The sequence below is a fragment of the Gallus gallus genome, chromosome 7 (genome assembly GCF_016699485.2).
Source record: "Gallus gallus isolate bGalGal1 chromosome 7, bGalGal1.mat.broiler.GRCg7b, whole genome shotgun sequence".
NCBI classification, from domain to species: Eukaryota; Metazoa; Chordata; class Aves; order Galliformes; family Phasianidae; genus Gallus; species Gallus gallus.
The window spans coordinates 29,779,998-29,804,668 of NC_052538.1; the positions used below are offsets into that span (position 1 = coordinate 29,779,998).

General features: G+C 39.0%; 1 protein-coding gene across 4 annotated transcripts in view; it reads right to left on the bottom strand.

The window, feature by feature from the left end:
• The window catches only part of NCKAP5 (NCK associated protein 5), a 441,589-nt gene that overhangs the window by 378,619 nt on the left and 38,299 nt on the right, over window positions 1–24,671 (bottom strand). Inside the window, exon 3 of one of the 4 annotated variants that reach the window (XM_040704245.2) lies at window positions 23,240–23,374. The exons of 2 other annotated variants lie outside the window; for them this stretch is intronic. The gene's annotated coding sequence lies outside the window, so the exon portion shown is untranslated. Of the gene's footprint in view, window positions 1–21,611; window positions 21,697–23,239; window positions 23,375–24,671 lie in introns of those variants that run through there. One more of the 4 variants, XM_040704246.2, reaches the window with a different exon arrangement.

Sequence of the window (24,671 nt, forward strand, 5' to 3'; positions counted from 1 at the left end):
ACTGCTAAATTTTAAAAGTTCTGCCATGATTTCAAAGCTGCTGATTGAAACTGAATATTCTCTTCTGAAAATAAAGACCTTGCATCTGTAAAACATCTCACCCAGGAATACATCTCCACTTGGTGTTTGCTGCCCAGTTCAGGAAGAAAAATCTTCTACTGAGAAGGTGGAAAATTGTAGTGAAAATAACATCATAGAAGAGAGGACTGAAACAGAACTTTTTATTGTCTTCCTGTTTTCATCAATTAGAAGTGCTGCTCAGTTCCAAAAATCAAAAGGTTTTTCCAAAGTTGTCAAAGTAGACCGGAGGTAAACGACTCCATCAGACTGAGATACTGTACATATGCATGCCTATAACACTCATCCTAAACTGAGGAAGGAGAAGAAAACTAAAAGGAGTAAAATAGAGACATTACCCACATCATGTGTTTTTCTTCACAGATTTATCCAAAGCTGAACTTCCCAGAAATTCTACAGATGTTGTTCCTGCATTCCTAGCACAGGATAAACATCTGCTGGGCAATGAAACAAAAAGTGGATAAATATTTTCAGATGAAAATGCCCAAAGGACATTGCACATTTTCAATATCATTTCGGGCTGTGGCAGTAGCGCAATACAGTGTAAAGCTAAGCCATTTAAAAGACACACAATTAAGGTATACACTCATCTTTACAACTTCTTGTTTCCAAACTCAGCAGGATCTCTGTTTTGCATGACTGAAGGAGAAAATTCAAATATGATACATTACTTTCCTTTTTGAACTTGCACTTTTACACATTTCCAACAGCCTGTGCAGGCAGCAATCACGAAACTAATGAGATTGCTACATATGGCCTTTGGATGTTGCAGCCATTGTAAGCCCCACAAGCCCCACTGCCCACTGTATATCATTCGTTAGTGACATCTGTCTCTTCGGACAATTCACCCCAACAGCACCTAGAAGCAGGAGAGCCAGTTGTCTCTGTTGTGGCCAGGGACAAAAGGTTCACTTGGGTATTATTCATATGGTTCAGTGACAGATTGTGCTACACAGCATGGCTCACTGAACTAAGGATCATATTGAATGCAGTAGGTCATAAGCAAAGTATTTTCCGAAAAGCTGTAATCATTTCTAAATTATAAATGGCTAAACTGTTCAAAAGGCTTACAAAGGTTTTGTCAGTGTTCCTTCCCACAAACCATCTTAAGTTTTCCAAATTGCTTTGCGAGACAGAGCCAGCTGGCAATTGTGCGTAACCTGTACAATGGACTGTATAATACCTTGGTTGTCTTGCAGGTTGTGTATTTGATGATTTATCCATGGTTACAAATCACTCCATCTCATTGTGCTACTTTTATAAATGTTTCTAGGCCTCCTTTTAAATAAGGGCTATGATTTCCAAAAGTGAGTCCGCAGACCTCTTAAGTGAACCAGAGCTAACAAAAGCACAGTTCTGATCCTCTAAATCTCTGACAGTTTGCTTAAGAGATGGATGAATTTAGCAAAACTGGAAAGCATTGCTTCCAGGAAAGGTGACATGAGACAGATGATAGTCATATCCCACTTTTTTTTTTTTCCTGAGACATACAAATATGTGTTGAAATTTAGCTCTGCCATGAAATATGTGGACTCATGTTCCTCTACAAAATATACAAAGACATGCCTAAGTATTGCCATAGGCACCTATAGTGAAAATTTAAAAGACATTTCAAAACCTTGGCAAACATTCTCTTCTCCCAAAAATATCAACTGTTAACAGCAAATAATTCTGCTAGCAAACCCTTCTCTGCTCTATAAAATTCTTCTCCACTAGAAACCTCCTTCCCCAAAGGCCTGGTGAAAAGAGTTTGAGAGAAGTCCAGGAATACAGTCAAGTAGAGGCTTCACTTTGTCATAGGGCCAGAAGAGACAATTAGATCATCTCATCTAACACCTGCATTTGAAAAGAAACAAATCATCATAATAAAAGACAACAGAATTTCACCCACTCATGTCTGTATAATGTCAGCAAAATGTGTTCGGTCTGCAAGTATCTTCCAGAAAGTTCTTCATCTCTGATCATCGAGAAATTGAGTCTCCATTGGGCAGTTCCCATATTTTTATCTCTATGAAAATACTACATTATATATCCCAATAAATATTTCCTGGGAAAGATTATCCCTGTTCAGGTATTGATACTTGCGTTCGTATTTCCGAAATTCTTCTCTCTAAATGCAGATTTTACATCTCACTGAGCTGAATCTGAAAATTAGGTGACACTGGCTGTGCAACAGTGAATAGTAACCTTGGAGTCATGTTATTATAAAATGTACAGCTAAAAGTACACCCATCAATAACTGTACTGTACAAGATGCACTGAGTCCACTGGAGACTGGATTCAGAGACAGATTTTAATTGGCACTGAACTACGCTGGCTTACCAACATCTTTAAGTAAAAGAACTCCATTTATTACAGCTTTTGGATTTGGTTTCTATGCTAACAGTTCACTCAACTGTTTATGCAGAAGTCTTGCATTTTTAATACACCAAGTATTAAATAGAGACAAAAGCAAGTTAAAATGTTTGACTACATTTTTTTTTTTTAAGAAGAAAACATTTTAAATTTCTAATTAAATCTTATCCATCATCTTACCACGGCACTGGCACAGATTTTTTTAAAGAACATTTAGGTTAATGTCATATGTATTTAATTTCGTAGCATATTATCTGAATGGTTTTTTAAAACTCCACATGTATAATTCAATACATTATTTTTGCCTACCCTCACTGGCAGAACAATTTCCAGTTGGAGGAAAAAGTCCAAATTGGAGTTTTTTCTCCATGAGGTAGCTTAAGTCTTTATTTATCAGCATATGATTATTTTGGCTCTAGGTTAGTAGAAGAAAAAAGAAGGCATTACTACTTTTTTGAGGAAAAAGTATATTGATGGCACAAAATCACATTCATTATTCTCACAAAAAGAAAAGATAATGAAGTAGAGAATAAACAGTAGTTTAACCAGAAATTAATCCAGCAAAACATGGAGGGATATGAACTCCTGAAATACTATATGTTGTGCCCCAGATTTCAAAAGTCAGCATGAATAAAGCATGTCTTTGAGTGTGCATGTCACATAGACCTGGGTCATTTTCCAGTCAGAATTACCAGAACATAGTACATTCAGTGGCAATGGTTTGCAGGACTGGCCTTCACATGGTCAGATCTGACATCTAGCAAACTGTTTTAACATGCAAAGTCTGTTTTTATTTTCTGCAAACTATTTTGCCAAGACAAGAACAAAAATATTACACCATTAAAAAAAAACATCTTAAATTACATTCTTATCTGAACAAAAGACTGATTTGCTGTTTTATATTGTTTGTGTACAATAGCTATGAGAAAGGATTCCAAAGAAATCATTGTCAGTTCTCCAAATTTGCATCCTTGCCCATCCACAGTCACTAGTCACAAGTCACTAATACAAAAATCAGTGAACCTACATAATGAACATGTCTGTAAAAATCTACAGGGAAACACTGGTTTCTTACAAGACTCAAACAGATCAGTTTTTTTGCTCCTATGTAATTACTCTGCATGGAAGATTCCATGGTTTGTATGCAACATGATAGTAACTTGCAACAAATAGCCACAAGATTAAATAAATCACGCTAATTAATATACACACAGAAAAGACAATCTCTATATAGCTAAAAGCATTTAATAAACCACAGCATGTGACAAGCAGAATAAGTGGTCAACTACAGGGTACCTGGACACTGCAGACCGTCTGCTTCTTTCCCTCCTTCCATAGCCACTTCTAGGAAGGTGGAATAGCAGGTAGGCAGTTGGAGTTAATTCTTTGTAGCACCATACCAGATACTTACCCAAGCTAATTAATAACCTAATGCTAATTTCAGCCCTGTTGCAAGCATACACAGATGAATCACCAGTATCAAGTTGTTTCCAAGTGACAAAAAAAAGTAATTGATTATTTGACATTGTGTACAAAAAGCCCCCATCCACAAGGGCTCTATCCAACTAAAGAATCAAGAGCACATTAACTTCATTCTTTTACCTTCTTACACTTTCTTATACTATTCTCTTTGAGATACCATAGCTCAAGTGAAATGATCAGAGCGCACTGAGCACAGATCAACTGTGGATTAAAGACAATGTTTTAATTTGAGGCTAATTGTATACTTTGTATAAAGAAACCTTCAGACCAAATGCCTGTCCTGAGTATGACTCCTAAAATAATTTTTACATATAACTTGCAAACCTTTACATATAACATCAATATCATACTTCAAGCCTTTCTAAGCTGCAAGTCCACTTTGACCATTTGTTTACATTTCCACATTTGTGAGAAACCAATTTTTCCCTTACGAATTAATAATAGCTATCCTCTGTCAGCTGATAATTCCCCAGATGTTTTGTGAGCTCACACCTTATTAACATCTCCAGTGCCTGCCAGTGAGGATAGGCACATAAACTTGCAATTATTTGCCTTTTCCTCTTCCAAATGGCTCCTACACTAACAGGTCTCTTCAGCAAGGTCAGCCAGAGACAACCACACACAGAAAGCATGCTGAGAGCTGTTCACAAGTAACACTTGGTGTATTTTTTCCTTCATTCAGTGGCCAAAAAACATTTCCAATAGTAGACAACAAATAGATACATCTACTGACACAAAGCCCACTAACCCAATGGTAAGAATGAAATAATTATAAATAAAAGAGTTAATGGAAAGAGAGGAAGATGCTTCCCACACCTATCATTTGAAAACTTATCATTCAAAGAAAATCCCTCTCTTCTGTCTCTTACAAATACGCTTTTGTTCCTGTAGTATTTCAAGTTGCTACTAGTCTCAAGGTTATGCCCTGAGAAGAGCTGTAACACTAGAAAGAGCAAGATGTGACAGGAGAGTTGGCAGGAATCCAGAAGACAATTTGCACAACATAGATTTTTTGAGACAGACTTAATTTAAGGTTTAAACTTCTGAGGGCTTCTAGATTGAAATCTTAGACATTCAAATTCTATTTATGCTAAGAACTAATGCATATTTCTCTAAAATCTGTAACTGTCACATTTAAATTCTCTCAGCCCAGATGATGGTGAAACAATAGTAATGTTAACTACACGGCATTTGTTAAACCTTGTGTAGAGATAGCAAGCATATAGCAGAAAGTTAATCAATGAGCACTTCATAAATGTATTGCTCACGCGAGATTGATATACAAAATCTGGCTGTTTCTGCTGCCCTTCCAAATCCAAATTTGCTTCCATGCACTTAAATTGTTTCATTTCCAAATCCAAGACTTCACATAGTTTTAGCACTCAAAATAACACGCCTGTGCTTGTGCAGATGGCTTGCTCCTCTTCTCTTCTGAATGTCTGAAAACTCTAGACATAGATTTCTCCCTATTTACACACAGATTAAACATCCTTGTTTCCAGCCATGCAATTTCATCTGTTAGTTCATTCAGTGTGCTACAAAGGATGTTATTTAGATTATCTTAAAGGATGCCACCAGCTTTTTTGAAAACTACGTAAAATGGTCCTTGAGAATTGGACTTGCAACAGATTTTGCTTCTGTACAGAACAAGGCCTCTTGCTCTTTTTGATGTCTCCATACTGTGATTCTCGTATAAGATCCAACTCGATCAGGTGTTCAGCCTTTGCCCTTCCTTTGTTTATTCCTAATATTCAGCTTTAAATTCTCAGTCACCAAGAGATACTTGTCCTATTTCCCAATAATTTTTTTTCATCTGCATGGAAATAAAGCTTTGGTATGGGTCTGTATTTTCAGTCTCCATACTCACATCTTTCCATTCCTCTGTTTTGTAAACAGCACTAAACCATAAGCATCACAGTACGTGTGTTTCTAAAATCCCTGACTGCTTCATGCCTGCATTTTTCTGCCTTACATTTGAAAAAAAAAAAAAACTTTGTGATGACTCAATTCAGGCTGATCTGCATGACGAACCAAAACTGTTACTCTCATTGCTTTACCAAATATTTGATATCAAGGCCTAATTCCAACCAAATCCAGGAATATCTCAGCTCTTTAATTTTTCCAATCTATTACTGGAAAACTAAATATTTTCATTATTGACCAGCTAGAAATTGAACTTATTTTCCCTACAGTTTAATAAGTTACTATACCACCCAACATGACATCCAACTTCGCCATCCTTTACCCTCACTACAAATACCAGCTGGGAGACGACAGTACTGAGCGCAGCCCTGCTGAAAAACACCTGGGGTACTGATGGATGGGAAACAGGACATGAACCAGCAGCATGCCCTCACAGCCTAGAAAACCAATTGTATCCTGGGCTGCATCAAAACAAGTATGGCCAGCAGGTCAAGGGAGGTGAACCTGCCCTTCTGCCCTGGTGAGCTCTCACCTGGAGTGCTGCATCCAGATGTGGAGTTCTCAGTACAGGAAAGACATAGACCTACTGGAGCTCAACCAGAGGAGGGCCACAAAATTGGCCCATGGAATGGAACACCTCCCCTATGAGGACAGGCTGAGAGAGTGGGGGAGAAGTCTGTGAGGTGACCTGATAGTGGCCTTTCAATATCTAAAGGGGAGCTACAGGAAAGAAGGGGACAGACACTTTAGGAGGGGCTGTGATGTTAGAAAAAGGTGAAATGGATTCAGGCTTAAAGAGGCTTGATTTAGGTTTGGTATTAAAAAAAAAACCAAGTCTTTTACAGTGAGGGAAGTGAGGCACTGGAACAGGTTGCCCAGAGATGTAGCTGATACCCCATCCCTGGAGACTTTCAAGGCGGGGCTGTATCAGGCCCTGGCCACCCTGACCTAGCTGAGTAGGTCCCTGTTCATTGCAGGTGAGCTGGACTAGATGACGTTTTAAAAAGTCCCCTTCCAACTCCAAGGATTCTATGATCCTCTTTGGTACACCATCCATGGATGCTTTGTTTTAGGAATTCCCACACACTTTACTCTGCCTCTGACTAGCTGCTCACTGCTGACAATCCACCATCTATTATTGGTACACTTTCCCCCTCTATATGCTATTTAGCTCTATTTTCATGTGCAACCTGACTTTTCCACACACACACCCTTTCTTATGTTCACAGTCTTCTATATAATTAATTTCCACAGAAAAGAGTCTCCTACTGAGAGATGATGATCCTCTTGAGCACCAGCTATCTGCAATGTGCCAGACTCATGGTGAGCCTTGGCTTCCTCAATGCTCTCTCAAAATTCAATTGGAAACATTTGACTGTTTCTACTCTGTAGATTTTTCTGTCCATGAGGTTTACTGAGTGCTCTTCCACATCAGCTGCACAATTTGATAAGTCTTATACCCTGTAGGCTTGTTTGCCTGTGACATGTCTTCATATTTAGTATTTCCTATAGCTACCATTTCAATCTTTCTTATTGACTCTAGAAAAAGAGGGAGAGATGTCCACTCTTTATTTATATGAATGCTGAGAAGCTCAGATAAACTCTGGCATACAAGTATTTGCTGGCTAGAACCACTTGCTGGGTTTGCTGCTAACGCAGTTTGTTGGGTTTCTAAAACTTTCTTCCTCAACCAGCTCCCTAATAATTATAATCTAGGACTATAGGCAGAAAAGATGTCATTTGCCTGCCAGCAAAACAACCTCCTATAGCTTATCCCAGAGGTGAACCCCACAGAGTACCATCTGCTACAGATTAACGTCACTGTGCTACATAGAATTTCTTCTCCATAGACAGCCTTTGTGCCAACCCACTTTCCTATGTTCTGTTCCCTGCTTTTTATGATTTGGTTCAATTGATATATCTTCCTGCTTCTCCTATTAAGAGGTTCTGAATTTCTGGGGAAAGATCACAATCTAAGGTAAAATCTTGACACCATTAAAGCCCACTGGCAGTTAACATCGAAGGAGAGAAGACTATTCCCAAGGGTTGTAGCACCCAGAAGAAATCAGTACACTCTTCTTGTCAAGTTTCTGCATGCAGGGCTGGATTAATTATGTATATTAACACACTCTATCATCTTCTGAATATTTACAATTTATTTCATCTAATACCAAGTATTAATTTTGTAACTACCTATTGCATATTACCTTGTTCCATTTTCATGATTTATGGTGCTAGTCTCTTGGCATCCCTCTCAGAACATAAATCAACCAACATATAAAAATCATTGCCAAAAAGAAATAAGATTTATGAACATCTCCCAGTGGTCATGCAGCATCTCTAACTGTAAAAGATGTTCTCTAATCAATTTAAGACACATCATCTTTCTCAACTCGGAGCTTTAAAAATACACAGTATATTGAAAACCTATTCACAGAAGTCCTCAAAGACTGCATGTTAAAATTCTCGGTTTCCATAGCCAAGAAACACAGTAGTACATCTTATAGGAATACATCTTACAAATGTAGTCAAGCGCAATCTTTAGACTACTAGTGCTAAGAGTAGGACCATTTTGTCCTAATTTTTAGCAGAAAGAATTATTCAGTGTTCCTGAGGCACATGTGAAAGTTATCATCTATTAACAACTGTTTCCATCATCCTTTGTGTTATTCAGATTGGTTTTTTCTGCAGCCATTGTTATTTTCATAAATGCAATTACTTTTAGAATTACAGTTGTTAGCATAAGTCTGTAAAGACAAAGTGAGTTGCATCTAACATGGAGATTATAATGATTAAGTCACTGCTGCTGCTACCTAAAATTTTCAATATAGGAGTTGGCTATCGTAAAAGTTAAACTTACCTTTACTGAGGATTTTGAGTTGTAAAAACATTATTTTTAAAATTTCCACAATAGACCATAACTTTTCTTCTTGACAAGCATTTTCATATAGTTCCTCTTTAAAAGTTTCTCAAATATCGTTTTAAAAACAAAAATCTAAATCTTTAAAATTATACAAAAGTTTTAATTTAAAAAAATTAAGTATGCATGCATTTGTGGGAATATATTTCAAAAAGCTCAGAAAACGGGATGAAGCTGCAGATATACAAGAACAGTTTCCACAAATAATCATCTGTCTTTTAAAGAAGTTTTATCCCATGCCAAACACATAACCACAAATGTTTTTGCCACTTCTGTTAACTAATATGTGGATTACTCGTTGCAACTTTCTTCTAGACACTGCAGTAAAGCGTAAATCAAGAACCATAGAAGCCCAAGGAAAATAAGGATAAAAGACAGACCTCCCTTTTATCATTAGCATTAATTAGAATAAAAATAACTTCATTTCTATTGCTCTTCCGCTACTGGATGAAAAATGCAGATTGACACAAATTCCACTCAGACCTTTAAAAACTCTCTTCCAGGTCAGGAGAAGAACTTTTTCCTGCCTTAAAGCAAATTATCACAGAGATCTCTGCTCCTTAGGCTGAACTGCTCTGCCAAGGCCCCAAACCCAGAGGAGATTGCTTCCTCTGCAGCCCAAGGCCACTATCTAAGGCACACACAGAGAACCAAGTATGGGCAACAGAGCCCAGCATGGACTGGATGCTTTAACCCAGCAAGAACCCTGCCAACACCAAGCGCAGGACACCTATTTGGAAAAGACAAGGAAAACCCAGTCCCTGAGCTCAGAGTCAATATCTTTCGCCTATCTGTACCTACTCTCTGCCAAAGGGAATTTTAACAGTGTGGGTCTCAGTCTAACCTGCACACCTTAGGAGCCAAACCGCACAGTTCAACCCAAACATCTTGCAGGCCTGTGTGCAGCTCCTCCTGGAACTCTTCATGCATCTCACTGAAGGCCCCCCGTGCTGAGGACTGCAGAGGGATCTCTCTCTGCCGATTTTGACTTCACATTTTCACACACAGTCTGGCAGTTTTAAAAATATGACACGCATGTTTTATGGCCGTGACCAGGCATTTGATTTTCACAAGGGAAATAATACAGAAATGATGATAAAGTGTCCAATAATTCCTCCAGTAGGAACCCAGGGACAGAAGACATTGAAGAATTTAAAACTGAAAGCAGGAGACACGATTTAACAGGACAATGGTTCTGCTCTGGAAAAATGAAGTGTTACTGCTGACTGTTTGCTTTAACTCAGAACAAATATTCCTGGTGAAATTAGCTGTGTGACCACAACACATGAAATTCTTTCTGTGAACACTGCTGTAGTTTTCTGTCACTCATCACGGCATGCCGATGAAAACAGAGATTGCAATCTTGCAGGACAATCACAGAAATAAACATTTGCTTATTTAGTTTAGGTCCTTCAATTGCCTCATGAATCTCAGCAGTCTGCTGCAGTGCTTGCCAAGAGTCGTGCTCTGACAAATCATCATGCAAGGGGTGGAAGCAGAAGGGAAGAGGTCTCTGCATTCTGGGTATAAGAATATCCCAGCTCCTAGGCAGCTCATTGCCAGCTTACACAGATGGTAACACTGAGCACACACAGCAGCACATGCCTAACACCAGATAGTCATGGCTCTTCTAAAGGAAAAGCATAGGCAGCCCTCAACTGAAACGTCATTTTCACACTACCAAACTCGACTAGGACTGAGCTCTCTCAGCTGACATTTGACTGTGCCTAATGACATTTAAGTATAATGAGATGGGCATTCAGAACACACCATGTGAAAATCTTGAATATATTGTCATCAATGCCAAAATTCTCATTTGAATTTAAAAGAATTTTAGTTTGAATCTCAGAGACGCTAACACAATGTCATATCCCCCCCAAAAAATTATAGTTAACGAAAATCACAGAATTCAGAATGAATGCAATGTCCTCCAGACAAAGCAGAACAATTCATACTAAAACACCCAATAAAGACAGGGCACACATGTCAGAAATGCTTCAGAAAAGCTGAGCAACAATCTCTGCATTGCTGCTCTTCATTTCAGTTGTGCTGCTTAAAGGTACATAGAGGCTTGTTACATTATAGTTGCAAAACACATCTCAATTCCTTCATTCATAACCAGCTTGAAATACATTCCTGTAAAAGTTATTTTCCAGGGTCCTGCATAATGCTGGAAAAAGAGAACTAACTGAAGGAAATACTGCAAATGGCTTAACTCACTTGATGGAGATGTTAAATTCATCCCATGCTACATGCACACAAAAAAATTCAGATAAAAACTGAATAGGTTGAGGACATCACATGTCCAGAAGACAGGACTCATTCTGGCACAAAAGGAGTAAGGCATTTGCAGAGTTAGGAGAAGGATTGTTCATCATTTTAAGTCACCCAAACATTTAATTCCTTATATTCTCATCCACTCTAGCAGAAGGCACACATAAGATGCACATTATAACACTTCTGCAAATTCCTTCTCCTTGAATGTTGAATACTCTCTCACTGAAACGTAAGTTTGTTCTTGCATATTCATATGAGGAAATGGAGCCGGGATACTGGCGTCTTACTGAAGGTGAAGAAATTGAGTGTGCAATTGCATGATTGCGCATGAGCCTCTTGTGAAAAATATTCTCCAATCTTTCATAATTCTGTTTTTATGCAAATTCTCCAGGAATATTCTAAGTTGATTCTCAAGTTTAACATATTAATGCAACTTAACAGTAAATACACCCCCTTATAAATTCAGAGCCCATCGTTCATCACTGAATGCTACTTACCTCAGAGATAGAGACCCTACAGTGACTTATTATCCAGAGTGAACTTTTCTGCAAGCACTTACCTGCTCAAAAGGGAGCAGACATTAATGCCTGAATCACTCACACATCACGGTTTAGGCTTTTGTAGATGGACAGCCATGCCTCTGTGCCACGTGTCATATGCATATTATGAGAGAGCCACTACAGTGACCCCATAACAACAGGTGTAAGAAACTATTACTGACACTTTAGCTTATGTCTTGGGCCAAAGAGGTATTACTCTCATTTCCTGACATTTCACGTTTGCAGTGTGAAATGGTGAATCAGTTCTTCTACATTCAGCCATTAACACACTATCATTTTGTTATACTTTACAAGTATAAAGAGAGACCAAAATGAAGCTCCTGCTAGAAATACCTATTAAATGATTGATATTCTTGCTGTTTCTTCAGGTCCATTGTCTGCTGTTTTGGTGCACTGCAGCACAGTCGTTTCTGACTCAAAAGCTCTGCTCAAGGGATTTAGGAAGATAGGACAGACTGCAAATGGTCTAAAAAACCCTGAGAAATTTGGGACAACTTCATTGTGAACAAACTTCTATTCATCTGCTGAGCGTAGTACAGTGAGTGACAGCTCATACAGAACTTGGCAGGCTTCACAGAATGAGAAATAAAAGCAAACTTTTAGCCTGTGATAAGCTTTATGACAGGGCAGAAAAATCTTAATTGAGATACACTGAACCATACAAATAAGTTTCTATAATACAATACAGGTTTAAATGAATAGACATAGTCAGAAGATGATGAAAAACTTCATAATAGAGCCTCTGATTTTTTTTAGAGTACTATTTTTTCTAAATCTTGCATTTGCTGATTTTCTTAGCTGTTCTTGTCATTTATAACATGCATAAGCAGATAAATTCTCATATTTCATATCATTCTTGTAATTATTTTAACCAAGAAGTAGGATTAATTTTAATTCTTCTTTTCAGAACACACTGCACGCAGCCTTCAAATTTGTATCACCTTGCCCTAAAAAAAATCTGTCACCTCAAACAAAATTCTATAACCTAGTGAAATGCAGTAGATGTTTAGTTCATTATAACATACGAAGTGTGGAAGTAGCTTTTACCATAGCTCTATTTCACTGCACTCTCACTGCAGGATTTGGTATGACAGGATGATTTTTGCAGAAATTAAGTCAGCTGTAACTACAGATCTAGAGATGTTTGAGCTGAAATGGAACACTTCAGGGCAGCTCAGATGTTCCTGCAGACATGCAATCTGAAACAGTCACGTTGTGATTAAAGGATTCACAAAGGAAATAGAAATAAATATCTGATGGCAGAGATTTATTTTTATATCCTTTTTTGCACCATCATGACAAAGCAGTTGAGAAGACGTGAATGATCTGTTGAACTTCAGACTCTCTCAAGAGGCACCATATGATTTGGACTATATGAAATATTGCCCAAATAATAGACTGCACGAGCTGAAGATTTTTAACTCAAACTAGCAGAATTTCCATATCTAGTAGAAAACCTACCTCCAATCCCAAGACCAGCCCAAGCTTTACATCTGTCAACCCAGTAATTCTTTATAACAAATTGATTCTGGCAACTACATAAACCTAAACAATTCTTGAATACATCTGCCCAGTATCTATCCCAACAATCCCTAGTGATACAGCACTTTTGACCTTCAGCTCTGCCCCCTACTCTTAAATCATTTTTTTTCTAAGTATATTCCAGAATATGTTCCATAGCGTGACCTGTTTGTATCGGCTACTCAACATTAATGGTGCCTGAATGCAGAAAATTCTTTCTGAAATAAAATTAATTCAGCCGAGGCTATTTATGGTAACTCCACTTCCTGCAAGTCATGTTAATAGTTGCTAAGCCATGTTAATAGCTGCACAGAGTACTATTTTAGAATCATGTTGATACAGTACCTGGCCACTATTAGATCAATTTGAAACAAACAAAAGCAGCCACTGTATTCTAAAAACTAACTACCCTGCCACCACCACCTGATCAGCAAACAAGGCAAGGATGTCAGTCCTCTTGGGACTGACTGCCAACAGAAACAATGCCCATTATTTTGTGGTTGGTTACCTTGACTACAGTTCTTGCTCAAATAGTCCTTGCAGTTAGGAGTTCACTTTGCAAACACATAATCCCAACCTTTTGTTGGAGTATTCTTGAACCTCTTTCATCAGAGGCTGATAAAAGTTCACCTAAAACATAAAGGATCGCATGAATAGAATCTTTCTCAATTCTCTCATTTTAGGTCCTATTTCACCACTGAAATCTGAGATTTAAGGATAAGACAAGCCACTTTCCCCCTCACTTTTGCTTTATAAGATTGCTTTGATGCCTACACCATATAAACTCCTATTTCTGGTACATGTTTCAATTCAGTGAGTGATCTTATCTGTTTGCCATAACGAGTGCATGTACACATGCCAGTACTTAGATGTCGTACAAAGTGGAACACCTTTCTCTTGAAGACTTCACTGGAAACTCTTCAGAATTTAAAATCATTAATACCTTCCGTCAGTTACATTTCTGTAAATGACCACCATTGCCCAAGGACAGCAGTAAGGTGACAAAGATGTACCTACCATAACTGAGAAAAAAGCCCATTCTTTACCTGAAAAACTTTTGCCTACAGATACCCGACTTCGACCTCAAAGCACTTTTATATTTAATTTTGGAGAAAAAGAGAAGAGGAAGGATTAAAAATCCAGGGCCACACTCTCACCTTTCCATTTGACACTGCTTCATTGATTTCAACAAATTTATTCCACTCAGTATCAGCCAGTGAGTTAACTCTTGGATTATAATTATTAGGGTTTTACTTCCATTTTAGCACAGCCACAGTGTTAAAGAGACAGATCCTGCCTCAGAGAAACAGACTGAAAAGGAAGGAGAGTGTAATAGTGTTTCCATGGCAACTCCTCGGATAACAGTAACAGCCTACCTAGCCTAGAGGGATGGGTAAGCGAGACTAAAATATGTATGTAAAATAAATACTGTCAAGGTTCTATTTCAGTTTAAATGCATAAATTTGAATTTAGGTACTGCCTGAAAATTACAGATATTATGAATCCTACATGATCAATTTTAACAGTAAAAGAACATCAGCTTTACACTGTACAGAATGATATAGGTGAGAAAATGTTTTCTGAGAAAAGCCTAACATCTTTCCACGAGAAGAAAAAAAAAAAACTCAAGCCATTACTGTATCTTCCCTATGTAAGTTATACAAGCTTTGTGTAATTCAGACATCCCACAAAGGCATTAATGAAATGGATCTCCACATATCTAGCATTTTGTTTCATCACATAAATAGTTACTTTAAAAGCTCTAAATAGTTATTTTGCCATTTCTGGTGAGAAAACAGCTGCTGGCCTCACACACCAACACCTTTTGCCCTAGTACCAGGAAATAGCCACGTGGTTGCCAAAACGTGCAAGGAAGGGCCTGACGCATGCCTGCTAGCTGAACCAGACCAAGAAATAATCTTGAAAAACAGAGGAAAAAGGTACCAGTGGAGCAAGTCAGATGGCATTAGAAAGATATTAAGAAGAAAACAGGAACACTCGGGAAAAAAAAAGAAGCTCAGAATACTTGGTGGTTAACACTGAGAGATAATGTTTTCATTCCAGTCTGCTTAGGCAAATAACACCAATCACTATTTTCTTAAAAGCAAGTTACCCTGAGTATTTCAGCCATTCAGCATGGAGGCTATTGCCTGCATCTCTACCACCTAACCTCTGCCTAAAAACTTTGCTGTTCAGGCAGCAAGTAGAAATCCTATTACAATGCCAAAAGTTCCTTGCAAGTCTTTCGTACGACAAGTGATTCTTTTTTTTCTTCGAGGGGGAAGAAATTATCATCATTTATCTCCTAGCTCAGGTCTTCTAAACTACCTGCTGTTCTCATTACTCTTCCCTCATATCCTTCGAACTCATTTCTGAAGCGTGGTGCCTAAAGCTGAAGGCAGGAATAGAGCTATGCCTTCACTAGCAACAAGGTGTGCAGAATAATTACATCTGACATCCCTCCTACACCCTTCTGGAATGATGTTTGCTATTCTGCAACTGTGCCATGTAGTTGGCACACATATGAGTAGCCAAAGACTTGTGATATATACGCATTTGGTTTCCAAAAATAGAGTTTAACTTCATTTCCAGTTTAGCCTCTGTTCTGATGACATCCTTCTGAGTGTTTGATTCCTCTCTTCTTCATTTTGAGTCATAATGAAGTTAAAGGAAAACGCTGTCCAGAATGGAGTGTAGAACTCTGCTCCAACCCCAGATGGAGGGGGTTGTTTCATTGCAAGCCACTGTGCACCACTCAGACTGCTAAACAACTGTCTTTAAAATAAGTAAATAAGCGGTTATGTTATGGCAATCACATCTAGAGTGACTAATATATCTTATGACATAGCTAACACAGGCTTATGACATCCGGGCCTTTCAGAAAAAGCTTTGTCTAGAAAGTATTTAAAAGCACACAGATATACCAAAGATGGTGCTTCTGCCCTGCTGGTAGTTCAGATCTACCTCAATTACAGTATTCTTAAGATAAGATTCTTGATTGTCTCAGGTCAAAATCCTTAAGGAATCAAAATTTGACTACCTGCTCGACTAGCCACTAGATCTTCCACTGTAAAGGTAATTGTTATGTTTATTTTTCTTCTTTTCTCTGGGACATCATTCCTGAAATCTTGCAGATAGCCTCTAATTTCTCAACTATTAGAGAAATCACTTCAGTTTACCCCTTATGTAGCCTAGGCCAAGCCCAAAGTTCATCAAGCCTTTTAATTAAAAAACACAAAACTTATTATTTCCCTGCATTGGCCTGCATGCCTATTCCCTTATTAAAATTAATTTAATTAAGCATCTGAACACAATTAACTGTTTAGTGAATACAGAAAACAAAGAAGGCATTGACTATTCCAGTCCTGTCTCACTCCTTATTTTCTCCCTCAATCTAGCAGGGAAGGTTGGTTGGTTCCTTTTTTTTTCTTATTCCTAATAAATTCATAAAACCCACTTCAGTTGTCTTTTACATCTCTTGCCAAGCAAAGCATACAGACTCAGCTCACTAAATAAGACTAACGTGACTGAATCGAACAACTGAATAGTTGTCATTTTAATCCATAAAATGCTTTCTGAGACACACCCCAAACAAATGTTCATTCTCTCTCACACTATTGATATCACCCGAGGATCAGCTTGATTCAAGAATATTCCAAAGGAAGAGTAGTTAATCAACTACCAAGCATACCCCCCCCCTCACAGAGAACCCAGTTCACAGAGCTGTCAAAGAAGACATCTACATGGCGTGCCAAATGCCACTCTAAGCTGTACCTTGTTGGTAAAAAGTCAAAGCTCAGACTTAATTCCACACTGCACCCTCTCCATAAATTGTCACATAACTACTTAAACAATTTTTTTTTTTTAAATGGACAGATTCTCCGCTGAGTTTTTATTTACCATTGACGGATACCTGAAAACTAACCTACATATCTATTCAAGTTAGGAAAAGTAATATTTTATAGACTGCTAAAGAAAGGTTGGCAATACTGAAGTGAGAGCTGTTAATAGTAATAAAGGGGAAAAAAAAAAATCTCTTTTCCTCCCTCTTTCATCCCCTTGCCCTCCTGGTGATTTAGTGCAGTTGCTCGCAGCCCATCTTCTCCAACCTGGGTGCAGAGTCACTGCCCTTTTGAACTCAGCCAACAATCTCATTTGAATCACCTACAGTACCAGGGGTGACAAACACAAAGCAGCAGAATGCTAACAGGTGCTTACAACTTCCTCTGTAAACTTCTGTAATCTATATCCTACATTCTGGGTCTGTTCAAACAGAGGACCCAAAACAGTTATGCTATTCCTCCTAAAAGAAAACACACATACTGGTAGATCCTGCAGACAAAATTAAAAGCCTGTGAATGTGGTCTCATTTAAAAGGTGAATATACTCAAAGATTACTCCCTGTTATTCTCTCTTGAAATAAGTTTTAAAAGGTACTTAAATTCATACAGTTTTGATAGGTTTTATCATACAAATGTATACTTGGAAATTCTTTAGCAGTTAAATATTTATCACACAGTCAAAAACACAAGCAATACAGTTTTTTTTCCAGGGGCCTCATTTTGTCTCCATCTGTGCCTCACTCACTCCTGATTCTTCCTGCTCAATAAGCACTAACTGCTAAACTACAGAGGAACTACATTTGAAAGCCTTATTCTATTACAATTAAGCCTGATTTAGCATCACAGAACCAGAAACCAACCTCAAAATGAACACAATAAGTAGGTAGAGCATTACATTTTCGCACAAGTAGTAACTGAATGTAAAGTACTATGAGAAGTCTGATGAGGAATTCTTGCTCAATTAAATACAGTGTTATATCAGTGTGTATACCTGAGCTACCTCTGAATCATCTCACACAAGTTTGAGTTGGCAGCACAGCTATGTTAGCATGGTGCCCTGCCTGTATTATTTATCTCAAGCCAAGTGATCGTAACCAATTGCAGCCAACACAGCTATATTGCAGCTGAGATCAAGCTAGCACAAAAACTACATGGTGCCACGTAGACATACAAGAGCAGGGGCAACAGCATAGTTTGAATGGATAAACTGTGCCATTTTTCAATTAAGTGACTTAATGGATGCAGTACTTCAAATCTGTTCCCATGGCAATGTAGAAACAGCAATGGAAATACGGGCAGTTTCCTCTTACGCTCACAGTACAAGGAGTAGAACAAAAACCTTTTCTCCATTTGAATGAACAAAAGCAGGAGTATTTTCCAGTGCAAACATGTAAAGCCAAAATCTTTCCCATGTCCTGACCACAGTAAAATTCATGAATAAACAGAAAAGACTTTCCAGCAAGGTCAAAAAACTTGGGTTTTGCTTTGTCAGACCAACAGGGGTTAGGGCTGATTCACAGAGAACATCCTGCCCCCATTTCTCCTGAGCTAAAAATCAAAGTACTTTTGGAAGAGGAACCCCAGATGTTCTTTCAGCACTGCAAATAAAGGCACAGACAGCCTGCAAGGTAGCCTCAGCTTTGCTGATTAGTCATCATTTTCCACTGTGTTTGGAAACAATACTGCAAGGCAGGAAGCAAAGAGATACACCACACAAAAAAGAAATTACCCAGAATATTTTTATGGCATACATCAAAATAAAAAATTAAAAAAAAAAAAACAAGCAAATTTACAGGCAGACAAAGTTTCAAACTACTTCTAGTTGCCTCTGCTAACTTAGAAGTCTCTACCCTTCCATCACTCCCAAGCAGAAAATATCTCAAGTTGCTTGCTTCACAAAAAGCAAGATATTCATTTCACTGCATCACCACAGCCTGGACCGACACAGTTCAAAAAAGCTTGTTTACAGGTAAGCCCCTAAATCAGGTGCTGAGAAAGCACCAGGACTGAGTCATGTCACTGTGTCTGAAATGAACACTGGATCAGTGGTCTACTGTAGCAGCCTATTATCAACATCTGCATTTAGGTTGGACCAAAATGTCTGCAGCAACAAACACCATTCTGTCAGATGTACTGTATTTAAGTCTAACTATAGCTATCTCATGTACACATACACAGTAGCATAACAAGCAAACTGCACGCTGACGAACTAAACTGGAAAGCAATCTTTGCTCACTTTCTAAGTTCTAACAATTGAAAAACTACTTCAAAGATTATCTTGCTAAAGTACTGTAACAGTAGTTATAAGTTCTTGGAAATACTCCTTAACCTCTTCCACCAAAAGTCCAGCGCCCTTTTTCAGATCCTGAGTTTGTCAGAATGCAAAATTCTCCTGTTTTCCTTATAGAGTTCAGTTAACCAATGTATTTATTTTTTTCCACATGGCCCCACTGGATTTGTCATTAAGAGCTTAGTTTAGGCACTGTTGCAGCCAACACTTCAGACAAAAGGGATCCAAAGCTGGTAGTAAATCTGGTAGGTACAGTGTAGGTCCAGGAAAGGAAAGAGAGCACAGACTTACGAAAGCAGCCCTCCAGTATAAATACCATCCTGATTACATTGTCTGTCCACTTATTGAAAAGTCCTTTTCCCGTCTTCTCTCTTTCCTCCTCCTGAGGATCAGTAATGAAGCAGCAATATGCCATAATACAGATCCTTTCAGTGAGCACAGAGTCGCTATGCTCTGAAATCCAGGACACTGCTTGGGCAGCTGCTTTCCACCTCATACAAACCTCACAGCACAGAGAACTAGCGCTAAAAAGTGAAGGGCTCCAACAGAGGAGATGAAGGTCTCCTGCTACTCTGCCTTTTAATTAAACAATAAATAGGATTAAATGGAACTTAATTTAATTCCATGGGAAACTCACACCCACTCCATGGGAGTGCATCACTTGCCAGCAGTCAGCACTGTATGCATGTCTCTTTTTATTAATAAGTGCTCCTCCATTCCAGATGCCATACTTCTGTGGTTGTCTCCTTGTCACTCTCAACGCGAGGCTTTTCTAATCTCTTCCCTATAAATGCTCAAAAACCTATCATGGGGGTACTCCGAAAGAACTAGCATACGATGCCTTTGCACATGTAAGCTGCCGCATATTCAAGCATTCATAATATGTTCTTGAATTTAACCTGACAAACACAGCTGAGTATTTTTTGTTAATACTAATGAGAATTGTTTTTCTCTATAAAAGACACGCAGGCAGCTTCTCATTGCTGACTGCATTGTCTCAGTTGATATTCCTCAGCCACAAGTAATACTCTTTATCCCCATGCAGTAACTTAAGCATTGAGAATTTGGGATGTTCACTTTTGCATCTCATACACCTCTGTAAACACATCTGGAGACGCATTTACGTGGCTTCTCACAACAAGCACCAAAAACTTGTGCCACTTCATCCCTGGTATGATGTTAGCTGAGTCAGTGGAACTTAGCTGGCCCAGATACGATTTAGATATATGCTGTACAGACTACTGCAGTCATTGCAGAACAAGAATATCACAGTGACCTTGGCATGCCTTCTGTTCCCTGTTGTTTTTAGGGATTTTAATGAATACATCTGTCTAGAACAAAGGATCAAGATATGGTTCCTTAGATTACCCACATGGATGACGGCTTCTAAATTTGTTTTGAAATTGCAATGAAAGGATTTAAGTGTTGTTAAGAACAGTTCAGAGATGGTGCCTGCTGAAAGTCTGATTAGCTCCCAGCCATCATTTTTTCAGACACAGACAAATCTGTTAAAGTAAATCTCCAATTAGGATGCTTGTGTTCTTTTAAATTAATGCTCCATTTCAATTTTGTTTCTTAGTTCCTCTTGTCATTTTCTAAGGAATATTTGTGCTGAAATCATCCTTATGATGAGGCTTGGTCAAGAAGCTTAGTGTTCTTTGATGTAGAAAATGAAAACAGGCCCTCCTTTTTCCTGTGGAACCAACTTGCATATCAACTTGCTACAGATACTTAACACAGGGCGAATTTTTTGTTTGTTTGTTTTTAAACCAAAGGCAGGAAGATAGAGCTTACTGAAAGATTAGCGAACAATGAGGTAAGGACAAGACCTCCTGTTATCATCCAAGCTTCCATTACTCTCTCTATCCCTTCAGAACATCCCGCAGCAGTGGGACAAACCCCATCAGAGCAAGAAATCCACAGGACAAAGCTGTGCCATGCAGATACCAAAGCACTACACACCTCCAGCATATCAGTCTGTGTATGGGCAAACCTGTGCCTCTTAGCCATTAAGTAGCAGGACCAAATCACAGCAAAAATTCCATCTTTTGTTTTATCTGCTATTCTCAATTCCCCATTCCCCACAAGAAAAAAGGAAAGGACTGATAATACTCAGAGGCACTTATCCTTGACATATCCCAACTATGCAGCCAGAGGGAGCTGAGTCTGGCCACCTACTAGATGTAGTTACATGAGGCTGTAAATGTACTTCGGTCTGTGAACAGAAAAGCTCTGTCACGCTGTAACGTCATGGAAAGTACAGCAATAATAACTGAGTGGCACAACGCTAGGCTACAGCAAATGAAAACAAGCCCAAATGCAGCAGCTGTGGATGCAAAAACAAAGGAAGAAAAACGACTTACCTTTAGAAAGCCTGAGATAGGCAGGAATCTCGAGCAAGATACCCTCACCTCCACTGCCAACCTTCAGTGAGGTCTGGGAAGGGGTGGAGCCAGGATCCACCCCTTATAGTCACTCAGGTACATTGCACACACCTGAGCTTCCCTGGGTTGGCCCTGCCTTCCCACCAGGTGCTCAATCACTGCTTCAAGCTGTGACTTAGCATTTCTGCTGCAAGGTCCACAGCCACAATCTTCTACCATAAATACATGTCCCCTGGTTTCATCTTTAGAAGAATCAGAAGAAAGGATCAAAATTGCCCCAGCAAAGCCAAGAATAAAAGTCCTGCTTATGTGATTATATGATGGGTCAAGTCCAATCTCCACTAATGGGGAAGACAGCCTGCTTCTGCAAATGGGAAATGTGGATATTTCAAACTACATTAACAAACTGAAAACTGAAACAAATTTGTCTAACTTGTTAACTTCTGTAGCCGGCAATTGAGAGTAAAAGTAGGTAGTTGTTATGCGATGCATAACTTTGTAAATTCTGACCTCACTGCATCTAAAACATTAACAATAACATCACACTGCTGTATCTGATTTTCCCATAGAGCGGGATGCTTCAAAATGAAAGTTACATTAAAAATAGATTAGATTAGATGTGCTAAGTGCTTCGTGCAAAGTGAAGTGTGCCTTCAACTCTCATGGATTGCTGTAAGAAAGAAAAGTACCAAGCACTTTGCAAGAGTTGGTCAGTTACAGCACACATGCCTCCTTTTCGTTCATTTCAGCACTTTCCCAGATGCACACTGTACCAGTAAAAGGGATAACATCTCCTGTAGCCATTATCTGCTAAATCATACATAACACATAAAAGGTTTTTTACACTGTTAATTTTAAAATGAGAAATACCCAGCTCTGCTAAGTTTGATGGCTCCCGTGAACTAAATGGCATGCAGCAGAGTGAAGGATGATATTTGCTTCATGCTTTTAGGGATTTTTTTGATACTTTTTAGAAAAAGTTTCCTGTAGGTCAGTTCCGTGCATGAAGTGGGCTGAGAATTAATAATGTTGATAAAAATGCGCATTAATCAGCCAATCCATTATTAAAAGTTGCTCTTAGTCAGCAAAAAGTGTCATAATGAGTGATACACTGTCATACTGATTTCACAAGCCACCTGCAGCTCATCATGAAACTATAAGATGAACTCTTCAAAGAGAAACTAGCAATCTTCAGAACCAAAAATATCAAAAGAACAAAAAAGTCATTTTTTCCCTTGTAAATCAGTACTGCTGCAAAAAAAAATAAGAAACCTGAAGCAGTTTCATTTTGGGAGAAGTCATGTTCCTACTTCTATATTCCTTTCCATTTCTTTGATCTAAAATATCTCAGCCACCAGGGTCTAAACCAATCCAGGAGATTTACATGGCTTCTCTATTCACTCTTGGGTACTTATCACCATATTTTTCTACTGCATGCACTTTTTAACAATTCATTTTAATTTCACTTTGGAAAATACAGACGCTATTATGGAACATTAGCAGAGAGACTGTCTCTCTTAAATCCCCTCAGACCTCAGGCTGAGGAAAGAGAAATTCTATTCCCAGCTGTACCATAAATTCATGCAAATCACTTGGGTAACACATACCTCTCTTACACCAGCGAACATCATTTTTATGCTGTGTTTCATTGTTGAAAAGAATTCAGACTTTCATTAGCCAAAGACTGACATGCTGTCACTGCAATGCCCACAGTTCCTCTGCAGCAGGAAGGATTCAGTAACCTGTAGAAAGAAAGAGCCTACACTACAAATAGAGGACTAACATCTGAGCTCTTTGCTCCACATTAAATATTGTGTTCAGGGAAAACCCTCCTAGACCAAGTAGCAGGGCAGGAGCTGTTGTTGGCAGCCACACAAGAACCTCAGCCCCACAGCCATACCCTGTCCTTCCTTGTCAAGCAACCTGTGAAGGAGCATCTTAATTCCCAAAGAAACAAATGGGAGGCATGACACGATGCATAACGCAGAGACATGCAAGAGAGAGGTGTTAGCAGGAGTAAGCTTAAGAGTACATGCTGGAGAAGAACAAAGCACGTATTTTACTTATCTGGAATCTAAAAATCCACGCCAAAATGCTATCACGCAAACTTCTGAGAGTGACAAATGGGTTCCAATGCAAATTCTAGCTCCCATTTTGCTGCCTCCTACATGTACACAGAGACCCCTAGCTGCAATTCAGCTTAGGACAAGTATTTGCCTAAGAGCACCATTAAATATCACTTTAAGTGAATAGTCATGTTTCATTTTTAGTAACAATCACACTAAGTTGCACAACTGCACAATGTCATCTTACACAGCATACCTGGCAAGCTCTCACAGATTTCCAGTAACAAAAATTTATTTATGATTTCTGCAGTTTTCCACTGAAACTTCTCGGCTGAAGGATAGTTAGAACACACATTATTCTACATAGAAGTAATCAGAACAGTCTCTGAGCACCACAAAACCTACGTCAAAATCCTGTGAAAGCTCATGTATAACCTGACATGACCTGATTTTATGAGGGACACATTAGGAAGCCCTTTAAAAGTCACTAACAGGACCCCTGATGTTTAGACAAAGCCCTGATGCCACCCTGCTTTCAAGTTACTCACCTTGGAAGGTCTCAAGGGCAGACATAGCCCTAGAAGCACAGGGCCCAGTTTTGAGGCTGAGCCAGGTGAGCTCCCCAGCAGCTGCCAGCACATCTGCCCTCAGAGCCAGCGTGCCGCGTACAGAGTTGCCTGCCAAGCCTGGCTGTTCAGGAGCCTAGCTGCATGTGCCAGATGCCAGCTCAAGTGCCAGATGTGCTCTGGCACACAGGACCCTGCAAGCTCTGAGTGCCCAATTCCTGAGGGCTGCCCTGAGTCCAAGCTCAAAGGATGCCAGATGTGGCCAGAGCTAGGCATAAGCTGGGTCAAGCCTGGTTTGGGGGCAGTTTTCTTGTCCACCTGTTCCTGCTCCTCTGTGTTCATACTTCACTGTACCACAAAGACTCCCACATTTCTCTGTTCTGTTGGAATAATATTTGTTGCTTTTC